Source organism: Peromyscus californicus, unplaced genomic scaffold (assembly GCF_007827085.1).
Source record: "Peromyscus californicus insignis strain IS unplaced genomic scaffold, ASM782708v3 Scaffold_14__1_contigs__length_90479793_seg_2, whole genome shotgun sequence".
In the NCBI taxonomy this organism is placed as follows: domain Eukaryota; kingdom Metazoa; phylum Chordata; class Mammalia; order Rodentia; family Cricetidae; genus Peromyscus; species Peromyscus californicus.
The window spans coordinates 20518109-20535259 of record NW_026294436.1 but is presented as its reverse complement, the minus strand read 5'-3'; the positions used below and the strand labels follow the sequence as shown (position 1 = coordinate 20535259).

Here is a 17151-nt window from a genome sequence, read left to right as displayed (position 1 = left end):
AAGAACGGAATGAAAGAACATGAAGAAACTTGCAGTTTGACCAGAAAGGGGGCATGTTAAATACTTTGGAAGAAAAAGGTACAGTTGTTAAGGAGATTAGTGCCATTCTGAAGAACTAGTTTGTACTGGGGCAACAGCAATAATGCCCGACCCCATCTGTATTAGTTACTTTACTGTTGCTGTGATAAAATACCATGACCAAAGGCAACCAGGGAAGAAAGTTTATTTAGCCTTACAGTTCCAGAGTGCTAGAGTCCATAAGAGCCGTGGAGATGGCCTGGCAGCTGGAGCGTGAAGCTGGCTGACTATGGTTTTCATTCACACACAGGAAGCAGAGAGAGCAAGCAGGAAGTGGGGCCAGGCTAGAAGCCCTCAGAGGCAACGCCTAAAGACATACTTCTTCAGGCAAGGCTATCCCTCCCAAAGATTCCATAATCCCCCCAGCCAGCACCAACTGGGGGCCGAGTGTTCAAATACATGACCCTATGGGAGATATTTCTCATTCAAAACACAACACGACCACCCTTCTCAAGCTCCAGGGTGTAAAATTATACATGTGAAAGGCTTTTTCTCAAGAAGAAGGTACCTCAGGGGCACCTTGCTTGCACAAAGCAACCTAGGAACTTGTTTCCCCGATGCATTTCTTCATTGTGACCAGCCCTCCAGGCACTCAGGGATACATGGGGGAAGGGAAGCATTACTGCTGCCCCAGCATCCGATCTTGGCATCATTCAGGCAGTGTTGGCTTTGCAGGCAGGCAGAACGCAAGAGCTGTGGGGTCCCAGAAGCTTCCACTCAGATTCGAAGGAAAGCCTGGGGAAGGAGGCAATGGATAACTGCCGGGGCTTGGCGGGACCTGGAGAGAAAAACTCTAGCTACAAATGGTGCCCAATGGGTTGCCAAGAGTTTCCACCTAAAACCTAAAAAAAAAAAAAAAAAGATTCTAAAACGAGCTAAAAACAGCTTCCTAGTTGTCTCTCTCAAGTTGATTGGTTCCTGGCGTGCGCGTTTGACTGACAGTATGACGGGAATGAGGCGTCTACAAGTGACACATTACGCTGAGTGGTAGATTTAGTCTTTGCTAGTACAAAAAAAAAAAAAAAAAGAGGTTTCTGGGCTACACGCTGCTTGGATAGAAGCACAGAACCACTGTTTCTAAGAGCTGATGGCTCCCAGAGCTAGCAGTGGCTCAGAGTTGGTGGTAAACGTACCACCGCCACGTTGGGAAGCTGAGATGGGCGGAGCCACCAGCCAAAGCTGCTATTTTAGCCCTAGTAATACTACAGATAACAGCACCAGATTCCCAGGTCGGCGGCGGCCCCTGAGAAGGTGATGTGGAAAGTTATGAGAGTGAAGCTGAAGACAGGATGGAGACTGTGGGGTACCCGATATGTCACAGGCGGCAATCAGAGTCAGCCAACCGAGAGCCGGGGGGCTGCAACTGGGAGGCCATAGGAGTGGAGATGCCCCAGTCCTTTGGGGTTCACACTGCTCTGGTTGCTATGGGATTTAACACCTGGTGGGCTGTGGTCTCATTTTGGTCCCATCTTCTCCTTTCTGTATTCTCATTTCTCCCCTTTAGAAGGGCAGTGTGGCCTAGTAGGTGGCTCGGTGGATAAGGTGCTTGCCATGCAAGTGTGAGGACTGGAGGTCAGATCCCCGGAACCCACGTGACAGCGAGGCAGGCAGAGCAGCTGTCTGTAATGCAGGAGGCAGAGACACGGCGTCCCTGGGGCAGACTGGCTAGCTGGACTAGCTAGAATTAATGACCCTGCCTCGACAAATAGAATGGGAAGTACAAATAGTGTGGAGAAAGACACTTGACATCAAGTTTGGGCTTCCACAAGCACATGTATACATGCATCTACACATGTGCATGAATTCATATGCACATACATGCACACCACACAATACATATCTAAAAACAAAGCAAAAAATGGGGCTGTTTAACCCTCTGCCATTGTATGTTGGCAGGGTGGGACCTGAATTTTTAATTTTTCAGGATCTTAAGGCCAAGAGTTTGTCTTGACTTTCAGAGACTTTGAAATTCGTTTTATTATTACTATTGCTATTATTATGGTTCTTTGTTTAGTTTAGTTTTAGTTTTTGTTGTTGCTGTTGTTTTTGAGACAGGTTTTCTCTGTGTAGCCCTAGATGTCCAGGACCTCCCTCTGTAGATCAGACTGGCCTCGAACTCAGATCCATCTGCCTCTGCCTCCCAAGTGCTGGGGTTAAGGGTGTGCGCCACAACTGCCTAGCATGAAATTAAACTTTTGAGCAATATTGGAACCATCGAGACTTTCGGGAGGGAATGAGTGTGTTTTGCATTATGAGATGAGCGTCAGCCTTTGGAGGCCAAGAGTGGAATGTTACAAGGTGGGTATGACCCTCAAAAGGGGTCTGAAATGAGCTAAGTCTTCCCTGCCTTTACATTTTTGTCTCGGATACTGGTCAGTGATGAGAATCTAACATAGTAGCATATAAAATTCATATCACAGAGCCTGACAAAAATAACTACTGCTTGTTTGTTTATTGTAGGCGAAATCCATGCATGTTTTTTTGTTTGTTTTGTTTTATTTTTCTTTCTTCTTTTTATAGAGCTGGGGATCTAACTCATTTGAGTGTACTAGAGAAGTACCCCACCACTGAGCTACATTCTGGACTCCAGGTGAAATCCATGTTTGGAAAGGACACACAACATCAGTCTGGACCGTCATTGGTCATTCGAGGGCAGCTACTGGTCTGTGGAATGCCATTCACCGCTTACTCTCACTTCCCACTCCTCAGGCCCTGTTCCTGGCTCCTCAGTTTTCATTTGCCCTTGAGCAGTGCCTAGGCAGAACAGGTTTTTATCACCAGAGCCCTCAGCTCTACAATGGTAGTGACCTGACAGATGGAGACAGGATGAGAGCTTTTCAGACCTTCCACTACAGCGTCTCCCGCCCCTTCAACTACTTGTCACCCTTTTTTCTAAAAGAAAAATCAAATCATGCCATGTTGGGGTCCTTTTTGCTTTGAAATGCCAACAGGAGGTGAACACAGTAGGGACTCCTGGCTAACTCCATCTCCTTCCTCCTGTCCTGCTGTTGATGATGGGAGCTTGGAAGCAATTTATCACAGTAATGATTGCTGATGCCAACACTCCGGTGACTGATGGCCACGTTACCTGGAGTATGTCTTCCGGGCTCTCTCTTCACTAAAGAGTAATTGTGGAGGGTTGGTGGAGATGGGGGTGGCTAAAGGCTGAGGCAGGGAGAGTCACAGCTCAGCTTCTCACCAGCCCTGAGGCAGGAGAGGCGGAAGGGATAGAAACTAATGGTTGAGGATGGCTCATAGAGAAAATGGCAAATCCATCCGTTTAGAAGGGTCTTTCATCTCTGCCTTTCTAACGGCCTCTGACATGCTCTCTCTAGAAAAATTCATCTCTGTAGAACCTGGAAAGGCGGATCAATGCCAAGTGAGTACTGTGAAAGTAGCCGACCGGGAAGAGGCTCATGTCCACTTCAAGGGCAGCCGAAAAGGAACAACACAGAGCTGCAGCAAGACAGGCTGAGGTCGGTGGAGGAAGACATCACTCCACCTAAGAAAGCTGCCTCGTGTGTGTGTGTGTGTGTGTGTGTGTGTGTGTGTGTGTGTGTGTGTGTGTGTGTGGTGTCCATTTATGCCTATGCCTGGAGAATGGGGCTCAATCATTTTAGCTGTACAACTTTTTAGAAAGCTCAGGATGGCTAGGAGTGGACGTGATGGGTTAGGCTGTCCAGTGCTGGTGTGTTCTCAGGACATCGTGACCAGTCTTGACTGGGGGCCAAAATCGTAGAAGTCTTCTCAGATACCCCACCACCAAAGCAGGGTGTATGTAAATTAAGGGATGCCATGGGTTAAAAGTGTCTCTTCAAAATCCATGTCCAGTGAGGAGTGGTGGCGAACTGGACTCTCCTCCCCTGGGCTGCAGTGGGGGAGTTTGATGATGGAGGAAACCTGCCCTAGTTAACTTTCTACTGTTGTGAGAAACACCATGACCAAAAGCAACTTTGGGGGGAAAGGGTTTGTTTCAGCGTATAGGTCATAGTCCTTCACGGAGGGAAGTCAGGGCAGGAACTCCAGGCAGGAGCCTGGAAGCGGAAACCGAAGCAAAGGCCATGGAGAAACTCTACTTACTGGCTTGCTCAACCTGCTTTCTTATCCATCCAGGACCACCCACTATGGGATAGGTCCGCCCATGGTAATCAATTACCAAGAAAATGCCACACAGCCTTGCCTATAGGCAATATGATAGAGGCATTTTCTCAATCAAGTTTCCTCTTCCCAGATAACTCTGGGTTGTGTCAAGTTTTCTCTCTCTCTCTCTCTCTCTCTCTCTCTCTCTCTCTCTCTCTCTCTCTCTCTCTCTCTCACACACACACACACACACACACACACACACACACACACACACACACCAATGTAACCAGGACAGAATCCCTTGGATGGGAGGGAGCTGATGCCATGTTAAAAAAGAGATGTCACATAGATGAAGCAGAAACAGCTGGACTCTGTGTCCCTTCACTCCATCATGATGCATGGGGCAGCTAACAGGGGAGGTGGAAAGAGTAACACTGCCCTGAGATCCTTGGTTTCCTGGAAGAAAAAAACCAGGTAGGTCTTAACCATCACATCTTGGGAGGAATGGCTGCGGAGATATGGAGGGAAAGGGGAGGGCCAAACACAGGACAGACAGAAGCATCATGGTCACAGCCATGTGTCTCTTGCCAAGTCCTCTGCCCCATCTCCTGCTCCACGCCCCAAAGCTTGTCAGACTGCCTATCCCAAATGCTTGGCTTAGGAATGTGGGGAACAACTGCTTGGCTGTCATCCCTCCGCCCAGAGCTGCTCAGAGTTGGTGTGAGACTTGAACTCTGATCCCTTTGTCTGGCCCAGCCCTTTCTTCTCAGCAACCTTCTGCCGGGTCATCATGCTGGGTCCTCAGCAGAGGCTGGGAAAGCACTAGGTCCAGGGACTCCAGGCGCTTGGCTCCCTTCGCTTGCTCCTTAAATACGGAAACCCCAGCAGGGTCCCTTTCCTTGTCTGCACTACACCACGGTCACAATCTCTGTGGGAGTAATTGCAGGACTAGTGTAGTGATGGGTTATTTGATTTTAATATATATATTGTACCACATCTTCAGAAACTCCCAGATGTTCTGGCAAAGGAATTCTGTCGACAAGGTAAAAGGGGCCAGGGACCAGGTCTAGTCCGGTCCAGTGGTCCATTCTCTAAGAAGAGGACATGAGTTGTCCAGAATTGCTAGGCCTGGGTATTGCCTGGATCTGCTCTGAGGGCTGGTGCCTTGTCCCATTTTCCAGGGAGGGGACCTGCTGGAGGGGAAGCAGCCCCACTAATTGCTAATAAAATGTCTTTTGTTCTTAATGAACAGCCTGTCTTCTGCCCCCATCTTGGTGCATTCTCTTGCTTTCTAGGAATGGAACGGCCTGAGGTTCAGTGGGGGTGGGAACACCCACTCCTTGCTCCCCTGCCAATCACGTCCTTTCAGAGAACCTGGAAGCCTGGGCTCTGGTTTTCCCTGGGGGAGTGGATGGGGATAGAGGTCCTGGGAACTTCAGGGATAAGAAAAGGAGGTAGACGGAGGGGGAAGATATGTCACCTTGATAAGAATGATGAGCAAGCCTTGCCAGATTCCTGCAGGAAGCGCGTTCTTAAGCTCGCCTCTTGCTTTTTTTCATCTGAGGGTACCACTGCCCTCCATCGCTCTTCATCTCCCTCCTTCCGGACGGCTCAGGAAGGAGAATTCTGGAACTGGCTCACATTTGATTCTGGGCTAATTTGAGGGGCGGAAGGTGGCAGAGAGAGGCAGTGATGAGTGGTTAGAGCTCAGTCACTCCCTCTCTCTGGTTCCCACTCTGCCCTCCCCCACTGTGTTTTGAGGTTGCCAAGGAAACCACACAACCGATCTGTGATCTGCATCTTCTATTTTGTTACCTCCCCCCACCCCCCCCCCACCCCCCCCCACCCCCGCAAGAAAACTTTGTGAGGCCAAATCAGTGGGAGTGTTGTCAGAGCCCAAGATGGTGGGCAAAGAGGGGCTGCTGGTGTCCTCCCACACAGCTGTACGTGCGTGTGTGCACACTGCGCGCGCGCGCGCTGCGCGCACACACACACACACACACACACACACACACACACACACACACACACACACAGGCCTGCATAGGCAGAGCTCACGCCATTCCCTAAATCCTCTCCCTCCAACACACAGGTGGCTCCAATCACCCAACCCTACCTACTGAGAGTAGAAAAAAAAAAAAAAAAGAAACTGGGAAGAAAACCCACCCTGCCCACCCCAAGCAGAGGCATGCTCCACATGCTCCCTCCTCCTCTCCTCTGAACCTGCTGGGCTGATGGGGAACAGGTGCCACCCAGCAGACCACCCTAGGGATGAATCTCTGGGGAGCCAGAAGAAGCAAAAGGGTGATCCAGAAGGTTCCTGTGGGAGTCACATGTGTGACCCTGAGAAGGACACCGAGATTCGCTAGTGTCACAGCAGCTCCGTGGCAGGGTAAGCTCAAGCATTTTCTGGGTACCATCGGACAAGGTCAAACGATCTGAGGTTCTGCTGGTCAGTTCAGCTTTGCCCTCTCTTGGCTGAGGTGCTGAGGACAAAGGGCCACTTTCCATACATCAGCCACAAAGCCTGTGACTGTTGTGGTGTGTGTGTGTGTGTGTGTGTGTGTGTGTGTGTGTGTGTGTGTGTGTGTGTGTGTTTACGTATGAGGAATCCATCTTTCATTGCTCTTCCACCTTATCCATTGAGACAAGGTCTGTCAGTCATACCCAGAGTTCAAGGAAGTACTGGTCTTCCTAGACAGCTTGCTCTGGGCATCCTCTGTCTCTGCTCTCCAAAGCTAGACTTACAGGTGGGCCACCATGCCAGCATTTACATGGGTTCTAGGAATCCAAACTTTATAACCACTGAGCCATCTTCCCAGCCCCTGGTGGTTGTGTTTCTTGGGAGGCCTGAGGGTTTAATACGTAGACAACTGGGGAACAGTGAGAGGCGTCTGATGTGATGTAAGAGGTTTGCACAGGTAGCCTGGAGTGAATCCTGTCTAGAAGGCCAAGGCCTGTTTAAAATTAAGTGGTAGGACAGCCATGGTGACACATACCTTCAATCTCAACACTCATAAGGTAGAAGCAAGAGGATCTCTGTGAGTTCTAGGCTAACCTGGTCTACATAATGAACTCCAGGACAACCGGGGCTACACAGTGAGACCCTGTCTCAAAGAAACAAAATAAAACAAATAAAAAAGTCTTAGGCATGAACTTCAAAAGTCAGGAAAAGGGATGTTGGTGAAGGGAAGGAACTCTTCTGATATGTGACAGGACTTCATGTTAGGGTGCCCAGGCTAGACCCATTCCTCACTGCCCACACCCCACCTACAACAGGTAATTGTTGCTCAGGCTTGCACCACTCCCTACAGGCCTGGCTGTTTATCTCTCCCAAGGCATTTGTTATAGATTTTTTCTTTTTTATATTATTATTATTAAGAGATTTTTCTATTCACTTTGCATACTAACAGATTCCCCTGTCCTCCCTCCTCCTGCCCCCCAGCCTTTCCCCCCAACCCACCCCCTATACCACTCTTGGGCATATACCCAAGGAATGCTTAATCATACCACAAGGACACATGCTCAACTATGCTCATAGCAGCATTATTCATAATAGCAAGAACCTGTAAACAACCTAGGTGCCCCTCAACTGAAGAATGGATTAAGGAAATGTGGTACATATACACAATGGAGTAGAGAAAAACAATGACATCATGAGGTTTGTAGGCAAATGGATGGAACTAGAAAATACCATCCTGAGTGAGGTAACCCAGATTCAGAAGGACAAACATGGTATGTACTCACTCATAAGTGGATACTAGATGTAAAGCAAAGGATAACCAGACTGCAACCCACAGATCCAGGGAGGCTACCTAGCAGGGGGGACCCCGAGGGGAGGAGAAACAGATTTTCTTATCTTCATGTTCGTCTTCCTCACTAGCCTGAGGGTTTCTTTTGGAGTCTCCACTATCCCCTGACCTACAGCGGGTGCCCCTAGCCAGAGCTCCAGAAAGTTGTGAGGGAGTTACTGAATGAACGCGTCTGTGGGAGGCTCCTCCCCTGGTAGAACCTCGGTTTATAACCTGTCAAATGGCTGAGTGGGCTGCACGGGAGCCTCACCATGGAGACGAGTCTGGAAACCAGGGAGTGAAGCTAGCTTAACAGTATTAGAGAGAAAGACAGTTAGCAGATGACCCTGTTCACTAAAGGGCTGTGGGGTACACCTTCTAAAAGGCTCGCGGAGAGGGGCCTGCTGGGGTGTACATCCAACAGTAACCGGTCGGCTTCGGTTGCCGAAAACCCAGAATCACCACTGCTTTATAGTCATTAAGCCCCATTGTGAGGGTAATTATACAAAGGCCTGCTGCAGATACCTGGGCCAGGAGTGGGCTGGGACTTTCTGGAGTGTTCCACCTCCCCTTTGGGGGGAAACATCTAGAAAGATATAGGAGGGCAGGAAGAGCGACTTAAAATAGAAGGGAGAGCAGCACCAGGAGAGTGTGGGGGCCAAGCCTCGGCATGTTGACAGAGCAGGGAGGGAAGAGCAGAGCTGGAGCCAAGCAGCCCTTGGCAGAGAAATCTAAGGCACAGAATAAAGCCTGCTGTCACCACAGAGGGGCAGCTAAGCAGAGAGGGAATGCTTGCTTCAGTCAATCAAACACCGAATGCAAGCCTTCTGCCTGTCCCAGGCACCGCTAGAGCACCGGGAATCTGAAAGCATATGACTCTGAGACGTGCAAACCCTTGCCTTCCGGGGTATATAGCACAGTGACAGCGATCCATACGAAACCCGCAGCGGCAGACATTGATTTGGTAGATGTATATAATGCATCAGGAACACCATATAAGTGCTTCCCCGGCCTGGAGGAAGGGCCTGCTGAGCTCAGTGTTGAAGGATATGCTAGGCAAGGAAAGAAAATAAAAGGCACACACACACACACACACACACACACACACACACACACACACACACACGTGTAAACTATGAGGAACACAGAAGCAGAGATGGGAGGCAAGGTGGAGGAGAGAAGCAGGGGACAGACAGCTGCATGTGCTCAGCCAGGGAGTCTGGACCTCCACCCATAGGCGATGGAGAGTCATTGGTGGTTTTTATTGGGGTAGGACCTGTTAAGATTTGAGTATTGGAATTGTCACATTGACCACTGTATGAGAGGGGAATTTATGTGAAGGGAAACTGTAGTCAGGGAAACCAATTAGGAGTTGATTACCATTGTCAAGGTGAAAGATGTGTGTGCCATTATCTGAGATGGAAGACTCAAAAGGAGGAGATGGTTAGCAGGACAGGGTGGGAAGGAAGAAGATGACATGTTTATACATTACCTAAAGACACAGGCACCTGAAACAGAGGGAGAGAGAAGAGCTTGAGACCAGGGCTCCGGCTCCACCAGCAAATGAATCATGGTTTTGGTAAATGTACGTGGACAGACACTCCTCAAAAGTAAACATCGGGCAGCAGTGACACATACCTTTAATCCCATCTCTCGGGAGGCAGAGACAGGCAGATCTCTGTGAGTTCGAGGCCAGCCTGGTCTACAGAGTGAGATCCAGGACAGGCACCAAGACTACACAGAGAAACCCTGTCTCAAAAAACCAAAAAAAAAAAAAAAAAAGATGCTATAAGAAAATATCCAAGGCCAAACTGTAATGAGAGGCGCCCCAAGGCAAAAGGTCTCTGAAGAGGAGAACTGTAATTGGAGATTGCTGAAGGAGTGAGAGGCACAGGAAGAGAAACAGAGGAGGCTGAAGGCCACAGAGGCCAGCCAGCTCAAGGAAAGGAGGAGAGCAGGGTCATTGGCAGTAAAATGGTCCAGAAAACTGAAAAGTGGCCATGGGGGTTGGCAAAGAAGGAGATGACGATTTTTCTTTAAAAAAAACAAAACAAAACAAAATAAATTGTACATGTTTTGGGCAAGATATTAGCAAGTGTCGTCTAGGTTGAGTACACGGGAATTGCTTTATTCTTTCTACAATGTTTCTATAACTTTGAGATTCCATGGAAATAAATGTAGCCTGGGGCTGCAGTACAGCTCTGTGATAGAACCCTCACCTAGGCCACGGAAGACTCCGGATTCCAACCCAGCGCGGCAAACAACTGGAAGAGAGGCAAAGCTACTCCTGGGACAGCGGTGGCACTGAGCTCCTGAGCTCAAGCCACCCTCTTGCTTCAGTCTCCCAAGGAGCTGGGACACCAGGCTGTGCCTCTGCAGTGAGAGAGGTTCTACTTTAAAATAGTGGAGCCTGGGCTATGGACGCAGCTCTGTTGGCAGTGCACCTGCGTGGTGTGCAAGCAGCTCTCGGTTCAGTCCCCAGCCACCACATAAGCAGGATGTGGTAGTGCATGCCTGTAAGCTCAGCTCTTGGGAAGTGGAGGCAAGGAGACGAACCCAAGGTCACCCTCAGCTACGTAGGGGTTCAAGGCCAACCTGAGATACATGAGACCCTGTTCCCAAAATAATAATCATTCAGATTCCTTGTTAAGGTTCACTTGGGCATTGTCTTAGTCACTGTTCTATGGCTGTGAAGAGACACCGTGACCAAGGCAACTCTTATAAAAGAAAACATTTAACCGGGGCTTGTAGATGGATTTTTCTTTGGGTGGCCAGCTCACAAACAAATGACACTGAGACTTATTATTAATTATGAAAGCTCGGTCTATAGCTTAGGCTTGTCCCACTAGCTCTTATAACTTAAATTAACTCGTTTCTATTCATCTACGTGCTGCCACGTGACTCATGGCTTTTACCCCTCCTCCTTGCTCCCTCTGAGTCTGGCTGGCGACTCCACTTTTTTTTTTCTCAGAGCTCTCTGTGTCCAGAAGTCCTGGCTATACCTCCTGCCCAGCTATTGGCAGTTTAGCTTTTTATTAAACCAATTACAGTGACATATCTTTACACAGTGTAACCAAATATCTCCCAACAGGGGCTTGCTTACAGTTCCAGAGGCTTAGTCCATTATCATCACGGCGGGAAGCACACGGGCAGACATGGTGCTGGAGACATAGCTGAGAGCTATATCTTGACCCCCAAGCAGTGAGACTGAGAGAGTGAAACCTCAAAGCCCACCCCCAGTGACACACTTCCTCTAACAAGGCCACACCTACTCTAAAAAGGCCACACCTCCTAATCCCTCTAAAGTAGTGTCACTCCCTGATGACCAAGCATTCAAATATATGAACCAATGGAGGCCATTCCTATCCAAACCGCCACAGGCATGGTGACTTATACCTTTAGATCCTGACACCCAGGAGGCAGAACCAGGCAGATCTCAGTCTCAAGAGATCTCAAGAAAAGCAAAACAAAACAAAGCACAGAAAGAGTAATTTTACCGTTTTAGTGATTTGGTGTGTTTCCTTCCAGATCCATTCTCTCTAGTTGCTGCTGTTGCAAAAGCAGAATCAAGCTAGTACACATCACTATAAATGCAGCTTGAAAACACATCTCAGGAATTCTTGTCGTGACAGAACATATACTTCAACTTCATTCATCAACACTGCCTAATACTCTATCCAATCCCCTCTTCTCAAATTCCTGGCCTTTTTCAAATACATATACATACATACATACATACATACATACATACATACATACATACATACATATATATATGAAAGGTATATGTATGCACAAATGTATAAATACAATGTGCTGAGTCTGTTCAGTGCTGCTTGTATGTATAATTTCAGGGCTGACCACTTGGTATTGGACAACTAATTGGGAGCTTATCCTGGGGAAGACTATTTCTCCTTTTCTCACAATCGTTCAATTGTTAGCTGCCTGTAGTTCTTTGTCTAGAGTTCTTTGGGTCTTGTTTAGGCAGCCGTGTTGTTGAGGTATCACGGGACAAGCTTTCCCATTGTGTCTAAGAGACACAGTCTGGCAGCAGATTTCCTGGGCCTCTGGCTCTTACAAGTTTTACACCCTTCTTCCATGATGTTCCCAAGCCTTGTATGTAGGAGCTGTGCTATAAATGTATCCACCGGAGCTGGGCACCCCATGATCAACGGCTCTCTGCATTTTGACCAGTTATGATTCTCTATAACTTACTGTCTATTGCGAAGAGAAGTTTCTTGTGTGAGCATTGGGAGCTACATTTATCCGTGAGTATAAGGATAGGTATTTAGAATGCTGTTAGGAATTATTCTGGTTTAGTAAAGTGGTGGTAGTAGGTTCTCCCCTAAGATCCATGACCTCACTGGCCCCAGGCCGTTGGCCAGTTTTCCATCTTGTTGAGTGGCCTTAAGTCCAATTAGGTATCTGTTGGTTATCGCCAAGGTATGACTGCCATCCTTAAGGACATCTTGCCATGCTGGTCAATATGGTTCATAAGCTTCATGACTGAGGAGGGCTATTGGTTTCCTTCTGTCCTTGGCAGCTTGCATAGCACCTTCCAAGACTGTGAAAGTTAGTCCTCAGATGAGATCCAGTTCGGGTCTTCTTAGTCCTGCATCCCGAGTCCATGGTGTCTTCAGCAATAGGGAATCACCTTTAACCTGTGGGAGGCAACCAGGGGCAACAGCAATAGCCTGTATTGTTTTAGGAATCTCTTGAATTTCCATGACCAACACTTTGAAAGCAGGTTTCTCATGCCTGGAACTGGGAATTTTATTAGGTAGTCCATGGCTCTTTGGGGAAGCATGGTCAACCCAAGTGGCTTAACTACTTCATATAAAGTATATGTTGTTAAATAAATTCATTTAATCTCTCTCTCTCTCTCTCTCTCTCTCTCTCTCTCTCTCTCTCTCTCTGTGTGTGTGTGTGTGTGTGTGTGTGTGTGTGTCTGTGTGTGTGTGTGTGTCTGTGTGTGTGTGTGTGACACAGAGGCTAATATGTATTATAAGTAATTTGGGGCAAATAAAAAATAATATGATTTCTTACAGCCTTTTCAAACAACCTTACTTTTTCCTCCCTCCCTCCCTCCCTCCCTCCCTCTCTTTCTGTATTGACCTCTCTCCCACTTGGTCTGTTTTTTTGTTTTTTTAGTTTTTCCGAGACAGGGTTTCTCTGCATAGCTTTGTGCCTTTCCTGGATCTCGCTCAGTAGCCCAGGCTGGCCTTGAACTCACAGAGATCCGCCTGGCTCTGCCTCCCGAGTGCTGGGATTAAAGGCGTGCGCCACCACCGCCCGGCTTGGTCTGTTTTTTGAGGCATGGTTTCTCTATATTGCCTAACCTGGCCTCCTGGACAGCTGGGATTACCGGTACACATCAAATTTCATCATTACTAAAATTTAAAAACATAACCGGGTATGGTGGCGTATATCTGGCATCCTAGAACTTGAGACATGGAGCAGGAATTCACGTACTGAGTTTAAAGCCAATCTCAACTACACAAAAGCCTGGCTTAAAAAAAGAAAAGAATGAAAACAGAGCCCGTGAGATGGCTGGGTGGGTAGAGAGAGGCGCTTGCCCCCGAACCTATCAACCCGAGTTCTGTCAGAGCTCCAGAACCCACAGGAGTAGGAGAGAAATGACTCCACAAAGTCATCTTCTGACTTCTACATCCACACCATGGCATGCATATTTGCATCTCTCTCTCTCTCTCTCTCTCTCTCTCTCTCTCTCTCTCTCTCTCTCTCTCTCCCCAATAACAACAACAATAACAGACTTCTTTAAATTAAATAAAATCATAAAGAAAACAATGAAAATAAAACAACATATAGCCATTCGCCTGCTTCCTTTCACAAATAAATGCTAACAAACTGACACACACATTTCAAATTCGGTTTCAGACTCTATGGGCTTCCCTGGGTAGGCCTCACTGAAAAGCGCTCAGGGGAGGCTAGAAGTTGCCTAAAACTGAAAGCTGACCTCCCTGCCCCCTCACTTGAGGCTCCAGGGTCAGTATCTCCTTACTATGACATTCCCTAGCTTCCCGAACTGGCCTCTCTCCACCTATGCCCCTCCTCAAGCCATAGTAGACAGCTGGAATTACGATTTCCACACAGCTCTTTCCCACTTCATTCTGCTGCCCCACACCAATCTACCTGGAAAGGGAGGACCCAGTCATCCTTGGGACCCAGCACGAAAGTCACCATGCTGCCTTTCCTCTCTGTTCCACCCACTACCAGGCTGGTCTAACCTCTGCCCACTTCAGGCCTCCACCGTGGTCTCCCTCACAGTCCTTCCCCAAGGCCTTGCTTTCCTGTGTCGATCTGCAGACCACCTAGTCCAGCACACTAAGTCCTTTGAGGATGAGATTCCTGTCTTGTTCTTTGCAGACCCCAGAGCCTGGCACCCACTGCGGCAGGTACAGTCAACAAATGCCCTTAAGTCACCTTGAGTCAGGTGTGGTGCCTCACACCTGCAAACCCAGCATTCGGGAGGCTGAGACAGGAGGATGACTGTGAATTCAGATAAGCCCTGAACAACTGAATGAAATGAATATATCCTGGTTAGTCACTCGGTTGTGGAGCACAGGGATTGGGAATCCTGAGACTGTTTCCTTAGGGTCTCCATTAACAAGGATACTCAGGACTCGTGGGGGACTTCCAAGGTCACAACTGGCAGAAGCGTCCTAACAGCTGAGAAGCCCGGGTCTCCCTAGACCTCCCCTGGCTCTCCTGCCGGTTGTGCCCGCCAGATCCCCTCTCAGAGGAGTCAGCAGGGAGCACTCAAAGTGCTCCTTACTTTATGGTCAATGGCCCAGACTCATCGGCCCGCTGATCGCATGCAGGCTGCTTGGAGCCCAGCCCCAATTCCCATAAATGGAAAGCGATTTGCTCTCATTCCCAAGATGAATCATTTTTGTTTTAATAGCCTGTCCTTTGCTGGCACCGCCACAGCTGTCTGCTCTGCCTTTTGGCCGTCTGTTGGCAGAATGCCCTTCTGGGCCCTGTTAATTACCAAAAAGGGGGGTATAAGGAGGAGGGAACCCCTCCAGGAGAGGGCAATGGTCAGCAGTGGGACAAAGTCAACGCAAATGACTTGACTGTCCTTCCTGGGCCCGGGGAAAAGTCCCAGGCAGGTGGAGAGCCGCTCCGAGCATATTGCCCACTCGGGGAGCCTTTTGGGTTACAAGACAGAGCTAATGGGATGGAAAATCCAACCCACCTGTGCTGGCTAGTTTTATGACAACTCAGCATGGGCAGAATCATTTGGCCTGTGGGAGAGACTGTGGGACATTTTATTGATTAATGATTGATATGCGAGAGCCCAATTCACTGTGGTCAGCGCCATCCCCGGGCTGGTGGTCCTGGGTACTATAAGAAAGCAGGCTGAGCAAGCCATGAAGAGCAAGCCAGTGAGCAGTAGCCCTCCTAACCTCTGCACCAGCCCCTGCCTTGAGTGGCTGGCCTGGATAACGGACAAGCTGTAAGCTGAGATAAACACTTTGGGTCACGGTGTTTTATCACCGTGATAGAAAGCGAAAGACGCTACCTGAGTCCCTAGGGAAAACTTCCCTCCACATTGGACAGTCTGACGGTGTGGAGACCAGGGGACTGAGGCGGGGGGTGGGAGCAGGATTTTGCATGCTGAAAATGAACAGAGAAGCTTCAGGACCCAGATTTAGTTTTCACATTTGCTGTAAAATACATACCATGGAGAGACAATTCAACCAATGCCTATATTCCTTCTGAGGTGACTATTCTGGGATGTTGTGAAGGAAAACAGCCATACATTCTCCCTCTGCAGGAGAGGGATGGTCAGGGGGCATCCTGCTGTTAGCTAAAAGAGTTGCTGCTGGCCCCTACCCGTGGTGCTGGTTCTGGGACCCAAAGGCTATGTTGCTGATGCCTAGGACCTGTCTCTGGAGCCTGGATTATAAGAAGCCCCAGGAGTGCGCTTACCCCTCCACAATGAGAGACTTATTGCTCAGATCATGACCTGGCTGGAAGGGCTGCCCGAAGACAGACTTTGGAGGACACTGACCTTCCTGCCTGCCTACCTGGCAAGTAAGGACATGCTGTGTGTGTTTCAGGGTTGCGGGGAGGTCCTAATGCACAGGAATGGCGCCGGGCCTCAGAAGACCACCTCTTGCCTAAGGGACCTTGAACTTCAGAAGTTTAACTTGTTCCACAAGCTATAGCCTGGCAGGGAGGAAGAGGGAACCAAGACCTGTCCCCAGTGAACAGCTGAGCCCGTAAGAGATTTCCTGTAGCCCACCAGGCCATTTCTAAAGATTCTGTGGGGTTGGGGGGGAAACATCGGTTTTTGGATAACATACAGTCTCCGTGGAAGATGGCCGACTGTCCCTGCGCCTTCCTCCTCTCTCTCTTCCCTCTCTTTGCCTCCCGTAGCCTGTCTCCCCACCACACCTGCTTTGTCCTGTGACTACAGACTCTCAGAAGCCTAGCCACCCATGACCTTGACAGAAGTTTTCTTACAAGCACCCCTCCTCACCCTCCTTCACTCTGACACACTGGAGCTCCCTGAGCAGCCTGGGGAGCCCGAGGGGAGCCAGGACCTCAGAGAAGCTGAATGATAAAGGCCAGGATTCTTCCTCTCCATCCTACCTCACATTGTGGCCAGAGCAGAGTAGAAGAGCACAGTGACACAGGTTTCCTAGACGAAGATGTCTCTGCAGAAGAAAGGGCCTGAGACTCATCTAGTAGGTATTTTCCGGGGACCTACTATGTGTCGCGCACTGTTCCAGGAACAGACACGCACGCAACAGGACAACCCAGTTCTTCTTGAGCTTCTCTTCTACAGCTCTTCAGGATCAGCCTGAGGAACGGTAAGGGGGGTTGGCAGATCCAGGGTGAGGCCCGGAACGCCACTCTCCCATCTACACCCTCAGGAGGGGAGCATGGGCACTGGAGTGATGACTGCTTAGGAGAGGGTCTGTCAAGCATGAAAGTAAGTGCAGTGGTGGAGTGCCCGCCTACCATCTGCAAGGTCCTGGGTTCTATTCTCACAACACCACAATAAGTGTAATGCAATTTGAAAATTAAAAATAAACAATGAAAAAGAAAAAAGAAGAAGAGTAAGTAAAGGCCACTGGGCTGATTGGAAAGGTGACCAGAGGAAATCCCAGCTATCAGTGCCTCCTCCTCCTCTCTGCCTCCTCCTCCTCCTCCTCCTCCTCCTCCT

General features: G+C 48.9%; 1 long non-coding RNA gene across 8 annotated transcripts in view; it reads right to left on the bottom strand.

Annotated features, from left to right (window-relative positions):
• Positions 1-221: 221 nt before the first annotated feature.
• LOC128109702 (uncharacterized) overlaps positions 222-17151 on the bottom strand; it is a 29814-nt gene continuing 12884 nt past the window's right edge. The window contains exons 6-8 of one of the 8 annotated variants that reach the window (XR_008217904.1): positions 11450-12613; positions 5642-5815; positions 228-920 (exon numbers count right to left, since the gene is read on the bottom strand). This is a non-coding gene — a long non-coding RNA (uncharacterized LOC128109702). Of the gene's footprint in view, positions 921-4421; positions 4618-5641; positions 5816-11440; positions 12614-17151 lie in introns of those variants that run through there. The other 7 variants (XR_008217905.1, XR_008217903.1, XR_008217899.1 and 4 more) reach the window with 7 other exon arrangements.